This window comes from Lissotriton helveticus, chromosome 9 (assembly GCF_964261635.1).
Source record: "Lissotriton helveticus chromosome 9, aLisHel1.1, whole genome shotgun sequence".
In the NCBI taxonomy this organism is placed as follows: Eukaryota; Metazoa; Chordata; class Amphibia; order Caudata; family Salamandridae; genus Lissotriton; species Lissotriton helveticus.
The window spans coordinates 941036465-941048594 of NC_136070.1; the positions used below are offsets into that span (position 1 = coordinate 941036465).

The 12130-nt window shown below is 43.5% G+C and overlaps 1 protein-coding gene and 1 long non-coding RNA gene across 3 annotated transcripts in view; one reads left to right on the forward strand and one right to left on the reverse strand.

Annotated features, from left to right (window-relative positions):
- Positions 1-4503, reverse strand: part of LOC144783074 (uncharacterized) — a 44134-nt gene extending 39631 nt beyond the window's left edge. Inside the window, exon 1 of the long non-coding RNA XR_013601385.1 lies at positions 4448-4503. This is a non-coding gene — a long non-coding RNA (uncharacterized LOC144783074). The remainder of the gene's footprint in view (positions 1-4447) is intronic.
- The window catches only part of RINL (Ras and Rab interactor like), a 387388-nt gene that overhangs the window by 112090 nt on the left and 263168 nt on the right, over positions 1-12130 (forward strand). For both annotated transcript variants that reach the window (XM_078661180.1, XM_078661182.1), the window contains exon 2: positions 6850-7023. The gene's annotated coding sequence lies outside the window, so the exon portion shown is untranslated. The remainder of the gene's footprint in view (positions 1-6849; positions 7024-12130) is intronic.

Sequence of the window (12130 nt, forward strand, 5' to 3'; positions counted from 1 at the left end):
AAGGGGAATGCACCACCAAGTTTAAAATTGGGCGTGGAATTAGACAGGGATGTGTGTTGGCCCCACTGCTTTTTACTCTTTTTATCAATGAGATAGATTCCATCTTAAAATCAATGGCAGTGGATGCTCCCACAATACATGGAGACCGCGTCCCTGTTTTACTAGACGCGGATGACGCGGTCCTAATTTCACGCACCCCCATAGGCCTTCAACGATTGATGGATGGTTTTTCCCTATTTATCAAGGGAAGAAAGCTAGTGATTAATAAATCCAAAACCTTTGTAATGGAATGTGGGTGGAGGAACGGAAAGAAGCCTTTTTCCTATTTTATCGATGGACAGAAGGTTCAACTTGTTGATAATTTTTCTTATTTAGGGGTTACATTCTCAAATAATAAATTTAATAAATGGTCTAGCGAGCACAATAATGTAAGATCTAAGATGGCCAGGAGTTCAAACGGTATATTTACGTTGGCCACGAAGTTGGGTGACAGGCGTGTCCATGACATGCTGAAAATATTTCACTCCCGATGCCTCTCTACGGCTCTATATGGAGCAGGTATCTGGGGCTATGCCCCGGCGGGTCCGCTTCAAGTAGAGGAAAATACTTTTTTAAAGAGACTTTTGTGTCTACCCAGCTCAGTTTCCAACGTTTTAGTGCATAAAGAACTGGGCATTTCCCATCTTTCCGATTTAATTCTCCTGAGACCACTCATGCTCTGGCGCTCGATATGGATGAAAGAAGAGACGTCATTGTGTAGATCAATTATATCTGATTGTTTGTCCCTGGATAACTATCAAAGGATCCCATGGCTAAAGCTTTGGCCTGGATGTTTTTACCGACCATTGTGGTGCCTCTGATTTAGCTAAATATGAAATCAAGAACTCTTTTTTAAACCACCAAGCTAACAGACGGCACCAAGACAGTGTTGAACTTTCTTCTTGCATTCTATATCATGATTTAAATGATTTTTTAGGCTATCAACCGTACTTATCTCAGGTGACTTGGAAGGCCCATCGGTTTGTGTTGACTAGATTGAGAACTGGGATAGCCCACAACCTAGTGGCCTTCCCACAACAGCGGTCACCCCCTGTTGGCCCTTGCCCATGTGATAATATTTGTGTACAAAGCACTATGCACTTCCTTTTGTTTTGTCAACTGTATAAACACTTGCGGATTGCTTATCTTAAACCTGTGTTTGTAAAGTTTGGAGTTAGGACTGTAAAAGACTCCATGAGACTGCTTTTTAACCTTCATCACCCCGATGTCTGTTTTTATACAGCTACCTTCCTTTTAAAATCAATAAATGCTAGGAAAAGTATGCAGTTTTAACTATTATCAATTCATTTGTATAGTTTGCATTAGTATGGCCACCGCTATTTTTATTGTATTTTGTATGTTGTGTTTTTATGGACCTGTATCTTTTATCGTAACTTGTATGTTGTGCTTTTATGGACTTGTTTCTTGCTCCGAATAAAGCATTATGAAATGAAATGACCACTGCACATATGCAGTTGCACGTTGTACTGATCACCTCAACATGTGCACAGAGCTTCTTAATCATTGCACAGAGGGGTTCAACCATTGCACATATCTTCCTGATCATCATATATCATATTTAAATCACTGCGCTTAGTTTCTCAGCCAGTGCACAGAGCATCTTCACAACTGCACAAATCTCACATTTGCACAAGACTTCTCAACCGTTGCACGGAGGATCTCAACCAGTGTACAGCGCCTCCTGATCATGGCTCAGACCATTTCAGTCATTGCAGCTCAGCCAGTGCACAGAGTATCCTTCGCTAACTCCCTGTTCTATTTTCTTCTCCTGTGCTGATCTGCTGCTCTCTTCCACCCGCCTCCTTCTTTAACTCCCTGTTCTTTTCTCCCGTGCTGATCTGCTGCTCTCTTTCACCCGCTTCCTTCTTTAACTCCCTGTTCTCTTCTCCTGTGCTGATCTGCTGATCTCTTCCACCCCACCACCTTCCTTAACTCCCTGTTCTCAGCTCTTCTCCTGTGCTGATCTGCTGCTCTCTTCCACCCGCCTCCTTCTTTAACTCCCTGTTCTGTTTTCCTATGCTGATCTGCTGCTCTCTTCCACCCGCCCCCTTCTCCAACTCCCTGTTCTCTTCTCCCGTGCTGATCTGCTGTTCCCTTCCACCGCCTCCTCCTCTAACTCCCTGTTCTCTTCTCCTGGGCTGATCTGCTGCTCTCTTCCACCGCCTCCTTCTTTAACTCCCTGTTCTCTTCTGCTGTGCTGATCTGCTGCTCTCTTCCACGTACATCCTTCTGTAACTGCACACACACATACATACAACCACGCACACACACTCATCCACACACATACAACACACAACTACGCACACACACACACAACCACACACATACAACCACACACACACAACCCCACACACACAACCCCACAAACACACACAACCACACACACACACAATCTCACACACAACCACACACACAACCACACACACAACCACACACACACAACCACACACACAACCACACCAATACACCTAACCACACATACCCACAACCACACCCAACAACACACACAACCACAACCACACACAGACAGCCACACATACAACCTCACACAACCACACCCAACCACACACACAACCACACACAACCACACACACAACCACACACACAACCACACACACAACCACACACACAACCACACCCAACTGCACACACAGCCACACACACACAACCACACACATCTATCTATCTCCCTCACTCTATCTATCTGTCCCCCTCACTCTATCTCTCGCCCTCACTCTATCTCTCGCCCTCACTCTATCTCTCGCCCTCACTCTATCTCTCGCCCTCACTCTATCTCTTGCCCTCACTCTATCTCTCGCCCTCACTCTATCTATCGCCCTCATTCTATTTATCTATCGCCCTCTCTATCTGTCTGTCGCCCTCACTCTAGCTATCTATCGCCCTCCCTCTAGCTATCTATCGCCCTCACTCTATCTATGGCACCACCACAGCATCACTCAGGGGCACCACAGCATCACTCAGGGGCACAACAGCATCACTCAGGGGCACAACAGCATCACTCAGGGGCACCACAACATCACTATGCGCTACCACAGCATCACTGATCGCCACAGCATCACTCGTCGCCACAACATCACTCAGCGCCACCACAGTATCAATCTGTGCAACCATTCAACAACAACTGGTTCAAATATGTTCTCTCAATGTTTCAAGCTTTATTACAAATGTCACAAAAAGATGTTAATATTTCACTTCTGTTCTTGGATTTTCGTCGCAATAAAATACACTGAACATAATCTTCACAAAAGTTATTTACAAAAGTTTAAGCTATTGCCATTATAAATTACAATAACTTTTATTTAAGTATTAATTATTTTAAAAAATTTAGCCATTGTTATTTGTAATATCAATACATCCAAGTCACGTAAATACAAAACATGTTGCATTACAAATGCTATAGGTGTCACATTTGCAAAAGATAAAAGTATTGGCATTGTAAATGACAAAGCTATTAATTTCGCTATTTTCAAAACCAACACATAAATAAAAAATGTGTCATTTACAAGACCAATAGCTCTAACTTTCCTAATGCGAGACCTATTGCATTGCAAATGCTTGTTGGCTGTAGTAACTTTAGAAGTACAGATTGTGAATAGCAGCAGGCTTTATCTTTTGTTGGCGAATGCAGCTCCTCTCCTAAACATCTCCCTAGCCCTCCTACACCCCTACATGCTCCTCCCTAGCACCCTCCCCAAGCCTCCTAAACCACTCCTTGCTCCTACTTAAACCTCTTCAATTTAGAAGTAAGTATGCCCCTATTTTCAGCCCCAGGTCCTTTCCGCATTTACTACTAAATAGTAAACCTACACATGTGAGGATCTCTACATAGAAAAGATAGGAGAGGAGGAGGTGGAGATTTACACTCACAGGTTTGTTAATAGCAGTTTGTTGTACTTTAAAACTACCATTCCAGTACTACTAAATGTACTACAAAATGCAGTTTGTGAATAAGCCCCTTAAACGGTGAATAGCGTAAAGTAGTAAAGTTACTCTAAAGTTGAGAGCAAACTTACATGTTTAACTTTCTCACAAGTGTAACTTACCTTCGTGACTAGCCCTGGCTGGTTTCAGCCCTGACCAATCTCCTGCAAATCATTGATTTCTGGTGTGTTGATGCATTATGCTATCACACAAAAGTCCAGTACTGGAAACAGTTTCTATAGTGACCTGGATGCAGGTGCTCACCCCAGTTGTCAGGGGACTAGGAATAAATGAGATACGTGCTGAGGTATACAGGACTCCTGAAACACCCATGGACCTTCAAACCTAGGGAATATTGACTCAGCTGCACCCATCTCACACACCGTATTCGTGTCCCACAATCATGCCCCAAATGCGAGCAGACTCAAAGGAACTTTACACTTACCGGTTCATCGGGAACAGCAAGAAGGCAACAGTTCAATATTGCCACCATAAGTGATTTCACCCATTATACAAGAAATTAGCTCAGGTTTGTTGAGATGTTGTGCTTGGCTAAGAAGGTAATGAAACACAAGACAAAGAATTGGGGTACCCTCATGGCACAAGTCCTAAAAAAAGAAGTGGGGAGACGCTGACGTCACAACAGGAAGTAACGTCACGAAAGGTGGCTTGCACTCAGTTGCAGTTTATAGTTATCGAGCTCCTGTTAAAATAAGTGGGGGGACGCTGTCCACCCGCGTGGTACCCCGACTCGAGCCCTGGGTACCCTGTCATAACATGTCTATGCTGCTACTTTTTTCTGCGTGTAGTTACTCATTGGGCACCAAAGGCCCACTTCAGAGCTGTCCCCACCAGCCTAGGCCATCCCAGTGTGCACAGGATAAAATGACTGCCCCTGCTGGATCTGAAAACTGACAGAGGGGGTGGGAGCCAATATCTCCCAACCAGCAAAGACCAGTGATCGATTCTTGGCTGTTCCTTCCTCATGTTCTATATTTATCACAGTGGTGTGGTTAGGGCACAGTCTACGCCCACTCTTGCGTCACAAAGCGCAGTAGGTTGCGAGAGAAGTTGCCACACGTGGGCCAGGCCTTTGACCACTGGCCAGGGCATTTCAGAACAAAGATAACAGTTATGGTTAACTTTGTTTGCTGCATTTTGAGCATTGCTTGGTAGATTTCTGCGAAAAATACGGGGTGACAGTCTTGGGGAGGGGGGATAGCCGCTGGCTGGGGGTTGAATGTTTTGGAGGCACCATGTTCTATCTGGGGGAGGTATTTTGTATTTATTCTAGAAAACACTTTTCGTGTGTACTTCACATGCGAGGGTGTTGCATTCAGTGTGTTGCATAGAACATCGTATTTCTCTTTTTGTCTTGATGGAATAATGGAGCGGGAGGATATGGCTTTTGTCGGCGGTATGGGATTGCTTGCTTCTGTTGTAAGCTTGTTTACACAGCTTTCGTGGAGGCATGGTGTAAAGCATTTTGAAACACCTCCTTTGCCAGTCAGGACAAACTGAGAGCTAACAGCGGGTTTCTCGTAGTGATAACAAAATGCCCGGCTGAACATCCCGGAAGTGAAGTCATTGGCGGAGCCTGTATCACACCCTGCCCAGCAGTGTACCGACAGGGGGGATCAGGCGCGTGACACATGCCTATGAAATGATTGCACTGCCAGCGCGGTCCAGGGGTGTTAGCTTTAAGCCTATTATAATGACGCTTTCGACGGAAACTGTGGGGCAATGAAGGCATATACAGTAAATAGAGTGATACATGGTAAAGGGAATTGAAGGGGTGATGCATTACGTGGTTTGGAGTGAATGGGTACCGCGGAATGGACTGCGTATCTGGAACTAGAGTGATGTGAATGGGAAAAGGTGAATGTCAGACACGCAGAAGAGGGAGCGATGAGGTGTTGAGAGAGTATTCTGTCTGAATCTTTCAAGGAAGTTGCCACCTTAGTCTAGTGTAATGGTCTTCAAACTTTGTATTCCCCCCTCCCCAAATTGGAAAAAAAATCATCGGGCCCCTCTCAGAATTTCCCACAGCTATTCTATTTAACTGGAAATATGTAATTAACAGGCAATGTTTAAATATATCTAGACGTATTTAAACATTGCAGTTAAGTAATGTTACTGTTTTAAAAATGAATTGAAATACATGATTGCCAAACATACTATTCTGGTCAGGCAGGCCTTACTAACGTTTAAAGATATCCAGAGTATGATTATTATAAACGGGGGTTTTGAAGAATATTTGGAGTCCCTTCCCTGTTCACACATACTCACAGCCAGGATATAAATGACAAAAGATGCTAGAGGTGGCCCATTACAGAGCAGCTCACTGTCTCTCATTTTTTCAGCTTAAAACAAAGCATTGTTATCAGCATAATGTTTCTTTTGGCCAGAGCCTGACGCCCTCCCTGGGATAACTTGAGGCCCCCCTAGGGAAGCCCGCCCCCCCAGTTTAAAGACCCCTGGCTTAGTGTATATGGGACAGTTGCTGCTCATGAATGAGGAGGGGTCTCTAGCAGTTTGTGACTTGGGCCCTCAGATGTACATCCTTCTGGCAGCAGTGGCGTAACGATCGTTGAGGGGGCCCCCTGCAAGGTACATTGAGAGGCCCCAGCACTTGATTTAATCCGAAGCTCTCAGGCCTGAGTACTGTGCTGAGGGGGGCCCCTGCAGCTCGGGCCCCCCCCCCCCACACCGTAGGGGCTGCGGGAGCCTGTGTTACGCCCCTGTCTGGCAGTACTGAGCTATTTTTGTTGACTGTAACCAGAGCGGGCTCGGTGGTGATTGCTGACCTCATGTGCTGCTGTTTAATTTCTCTCTCTTCTTGCCTAGTCCATCCCTGCCCCAGATGTGGGTGATGTGGATCCAGAGGAAGACATCTTGGGTTTACCTTCTCCATTCCAGCTCAGCCTCTTTGACCAGGTGATTCTCACTCAGTCTCTCTGGCAGCCACCCAATCTCGGCTGCAAAGAAGCAAAAGAACTCCTGAGGAGGCATCACCCTGGGGTAACTGATTTATCTGCTATCAATATCCCTAACTCCCCCAGAGTGACCGAATTACTGGATCCATATAGCTGTAGCCACTGCCACTGGAATTATGCTGCAAGGGAGAGTCAAATTATGTAGCAGAGTTGACCAAGTTATGCAAAGAGAAAAGGCAAATTATGCGGCAGAACGTGACACATTTTCTGACAGTATTTCATTATCTTGTTGTTTTTTATACTTGCCAACACTGTCTGGGAGTAGGTTGCACTGTATTGGTACCAGTTGAACACCTACATATAGCAATAAGCAACAGAATGGTGACCAGTCAACCTTTCCAAAGAACCTGCCACTACGTCGCAACACGTTGCTGCATTTTTTGTAACTTTTGATCAGTTTGACCTCCAAACCATTATTTGGGTTAAAATCTGCAGATTATGCAGCAGATGATGTATTATGTGGCAAATGCGGCAAACCCCTAATTTTGTGAAAAACGCAGCACAATCACATAATTCCAGTGGCCCTGGCTGTAGCTGACAAATAAATTACAGGCTCTGTATTTGTCAAGCTTCCCACAATATGTAAACTACAGGCATTTAGTATCCCTATATCAATAGTTTCCCAGAGTGTATGGATTGTTGGCGTTGTGTGTCTCTGACATCCAGTATCCGTGAATTACAGGCTTGTTTTAACTCTAACTTCGCAGCGCGAGTGAATTACAGGCTCTGTATATCGCTAGCTTTTCCGAGTTGGTGAATTCCTAGCCCTGTATATCTGTAGCGTTCCTAAATGAGATGAATGCACTGTATGTGGGGTCTAACTTTCCAAACCAGGCTCTGCAGTTTGAAGCATCAGCTATGGTGTGAATGGAGGCAAAAAACTTTGGATTGAATGAGGAGTGGGTGGGGGAAGCTGGATTTGAGGGCATGGACTGTGGTGAAACCAAATGTATCCATGTTTTCTAAAGTGCCACAAAGTGTGATAATCCGAGAAAACACCCTGGTGTGGTGCATTACACAGAAGAAGGTGTGCAGGTGGATTGGTTATCTTGCTTGAACCTAGTTTCAGAGGAGAGAAAAGGGGTAAGCTCAGAAAGCCAATATCCCTGCCCCCACTTGTGTTCTGGAGCTATTGCACGGAAATGTAAATGTAAATGTAAATGTATTTCGATTTATATAGCGCACGTTTCACCCAGGGGTCTCAAGGCGCTTGCTTAGGGAACCCGTCCTGGTATTCCCCTGTGAGAGATACCCCGGCAGGGTATTCACAAGGTGAAAGCCAGGCATCCCGCCGCGAGGGGCCGTAGTGGAGATTAAGCAAGCTATTGCCCAGAGTCGCAGAGTGTGACCCCGTGAGTCGAGTAGGCACCGGAGCGAGAATTGTCGAGTCCGTGGAATTTTTGAGCCCGAGACCCGCCGAGGCGGGGAATCGAACCCTGGTCCACGGCTGATCTCAGCTTCCGGGTCTGCCGCCTCTAACCACTGAGCCACACTTCTCCATGGCGTTGAGCCGGGGGTAGAATGAACCTCTAACAGGACACAAAGCACCCTAGGACCAGAGAGGAGAGAGGAAGGAAGCAAAATGGGACGAGGCTTGTGGCATTAGATTCTTTAATCCACTGCTGCGATCAGCTCTGCTTCAAGAGGTTGGGAGTCTTTCGTAGTCCCTGGTGGATCCCATGCATAAATCCTTGCTGGATTGTGTGCAGAAGAGTTGGTAAGCCTTGTGGGTCTCGTGCTTCCATTGCAGCTTTATAGCAGGTGTTTACCCTTTTTGATTTCCAACTTGACTCACATCAGATACTTATGGCGGCCATTTTGTGGTCACTAGGGCACTGTCTGCCGTGGTGTTCAGTTGTGGTTGGCATTTCCGATAACAAGAAAGTATTCTGTGCAGCTGCACATTTCTTTGAATTGATGTGCAATGACCCATCACATTAGTCTGCTCTTCTGAGTTTTTTTTGTTTGCTTCCTTGCTGAAGTGTGAGCGAGTTTTGACACTGCATTGTGGTTGATTTTCCTTGACGAAGAAGCATAATGACCGAAACTACTGATTCTATGACTGGTGGGCATTCTCAAAATGTTATTAAATTGGATTCCGATAATTGCTTTTTTTTTACATATAATTGCAAAGGCAGCGCTTCTTTCTTCTTTTACGAAGAGGCATTTAAGTACCTTTCAGTTTTTAATAGAAAGGGTTTTATTAGGCCAACACACTTTTTCTGAATCTAGGGCTATAGATTATCTAAACTCCATAAAACATATTGGTATACATCTTTCCCCTCGCACATATCATTAAACTGTCTCTTGGTACCTAAATAATAAGATAATAATTACCCAAATAAGTGATGTTCATTTAAATGATTAGGAGAGCTTGAAAGAGTGAGCTCTGTGGGAAAGTTTATTATCTGTTTACATTTGGCGCATCATTAACAATGTGTAGAATGTAATTTCACACTCAAATTTCAGTTGTGCATACCGATATAATATTTTTGCTTTTGAAACAAATGTCCTATGATGTGTAGAAGAAGTGTGTTTTTCTGTTATATGTTAACCAGGCCACATTTTAGATGGAAACGCCTTGTTGTTCAAGAAGTCAGTGACCCATGCCACTCAATTACTATCCTCCCTGACCTCCTTCTCTCCTAGCAAACTTTGCACCACACAGTCAAGCTGCGATGTACTTGTTTCTTTTTGTTGTTATTCTGCTCTCAATGAGCTGTCAGTCACAACTCAAAACATTTCCAATGTTCTTCCTTTGCTTCGCTGTGGCTGTTCATTCAAATACCCTGTTATTTTTCATGTATCTAGTTTTGTTCTAGCATCTCCGAATGACATTAGCTTAGCGAGGGCTGAATAAATATTCATGTAGTGGGTTAGTGCATCTGTGTTAAGGTAATATGATGTTTATTTTACATGTACTCTAATTCGCTGAAGAAATCGTGCATTTGCTCACAAGACAGTGATCCTACAGATCTTGTAAAAAAATCATATGCAAAAATAATGTATAAAAACCTCTTGATTTTTGAGGGTGAGTGGGAGATTTTGAGAAAGAAGACTTTCCTGTTCTACCAGAGATGATGTCCATTTATTTCCTAATTTGCTGTCCGCTTGGGACTTAAAAAAGTTCAGATTTTTGCCTTCTCTGTATAGCTCTGCATTGAGAACCTCCATGGCATTGATTGTCATTTTATATTTTTACTCATCTTCTTAGGCATCGATCAGTCATCTCACTGCCAATTCTGGCAAGGAGTATTCTGGCGAGGTATGCTCTAAGTCGCACTTTTAGTTGTCCCAATCGGAAAACAGTCCTTTTTGAAACCTCTCTAGAAGCATCAAGCACCTCCTCCCATTTCCCTTCTTGGAAAGGCCCGAAATCTTCCTCCCTTTTTCCCCAAAAACCCAGTAAAAAGTCTGGTGTATCATTATTTATTGTCCTATAAATTTGGAATATGGCTTTCTTTTGCAGAGACTCATATTCCATCCTTCAGTGGAGAGGCTTCCTCAATGGTTGTTGCCCACGGTACAAGCACCACAAGAGCATGTCACAATTGGACATATTTGAATGTTTCTGAATCTACCAATTCATATTCATCTTTGAGAACCTCCAGTAGCTTGAGCCATCTCTCCCCTAAAGATCCACTAGTTTGTTAATACCTATTATTATTCCCCATTTTGGAAGCCATGCAGGGAGAACATGTCCCACAACAGATTGCTTACCCATAGCGGAGTTTCCCTGGTCAGTCTCCCTATCAAGTGTTGTGTGGCACCACTGGCCAAGCTAAGATCAGAAGCTGCTCAGGCGCCTGTAATACTTGTTACTAAGAAACCATGCTGAACAAAAAGTGAAGAATACGTTCTCATTACTTTTGAGGAGTTGCTTCAGAACCAACACTTGTTAAAATGCGTGCATGCCAATTTAAAGGTACAGTAATAAAACACGCTCATTCTTACCTTTTCTTCAATCCAATGGTTATTATTATGTTGCTAGTTTCTCCCCGTGCCTAAAAAAAAATGAAAGTGTGTCCTCATGTAACGTAACTGGTGCTATGTAAAGCGCTCTGATACCTGATTCGGTTCGGGTCTAGTTCGCGCTATATAAAACTCAGCAAAAAAAAAAAAAAAGTTCACTAGCAGCACAACGTATTTTAAACCAGAGAGCTGGGTTTACTATCTGTGCTAGGAGACACATCTCCACAAACAGCAACAGGTGACAACAGATAATTTGCATAAATGACACATTTTTTGCTTCACTCTTAAACTAATGCTGTTATACGTGTAGGCAGAGCTGAAGACAGGAAAGAAAACGATGTATTTCCCGAAACATAGTTGACGTTTCACCAACAAAACACTCACGGAAAAGACTGATTTGCTTACTTATTTGAAGTTTTTAATATAGCACGTACGAGGCTCTAAAACCTCAGAGCACTTTATATATTTTGCCATACAGGTAAACTGAGATATTTTGTAATCAGTATAATATAAAAAATATAGCACACTATTAAAATAACAGCGTAACAATATAAAATAGCACAGTTAATGGTATAACAATCTACACTTACTGTTAGATGTATGCACCTGCTTCAAAACTGGAAACATTGAGAATACATCTTGGAAGAAGACAAATGCACTTTTGGACACATTGTTTAGTACAAGGAATTGCTACTTTTTGCAACTACTGGATCATAGTGCTCCGTTGCCATGTTACAGTTCTGAATTTGCTTGTAACCTATTGTCAGGTCGAGACATATGTGACACTCATTGGGTAGCAAGGTGTGGACGAAGGGCACTGTCAGTAGCACTCAACGTATACATGATTGGTGTGTCGATATTCTAACCCTGATTTGTGCAGCAGAGATGTGCGTTTGATTCGGACCTCTGCTACCCCCTTGGATCGCTGTTTAAAATAATAAAATTGTTTATAGTACTCAATAATATGAATGCTAATAATGGGAGAGCGTGATGAATGTATAGGACAAAGAACACTCAGCAGGTAGCCATCAACCGTGAAACATTATGACTTTATTATATTCGTCTGTGTATTGATTACACCAGCGTTGGGTCAGAATAAGAGTTCGAGCAGGAAGTTTAAAGGAAGAAAGAGCACTTAACTGGTGTAAATGTTTTTTAGT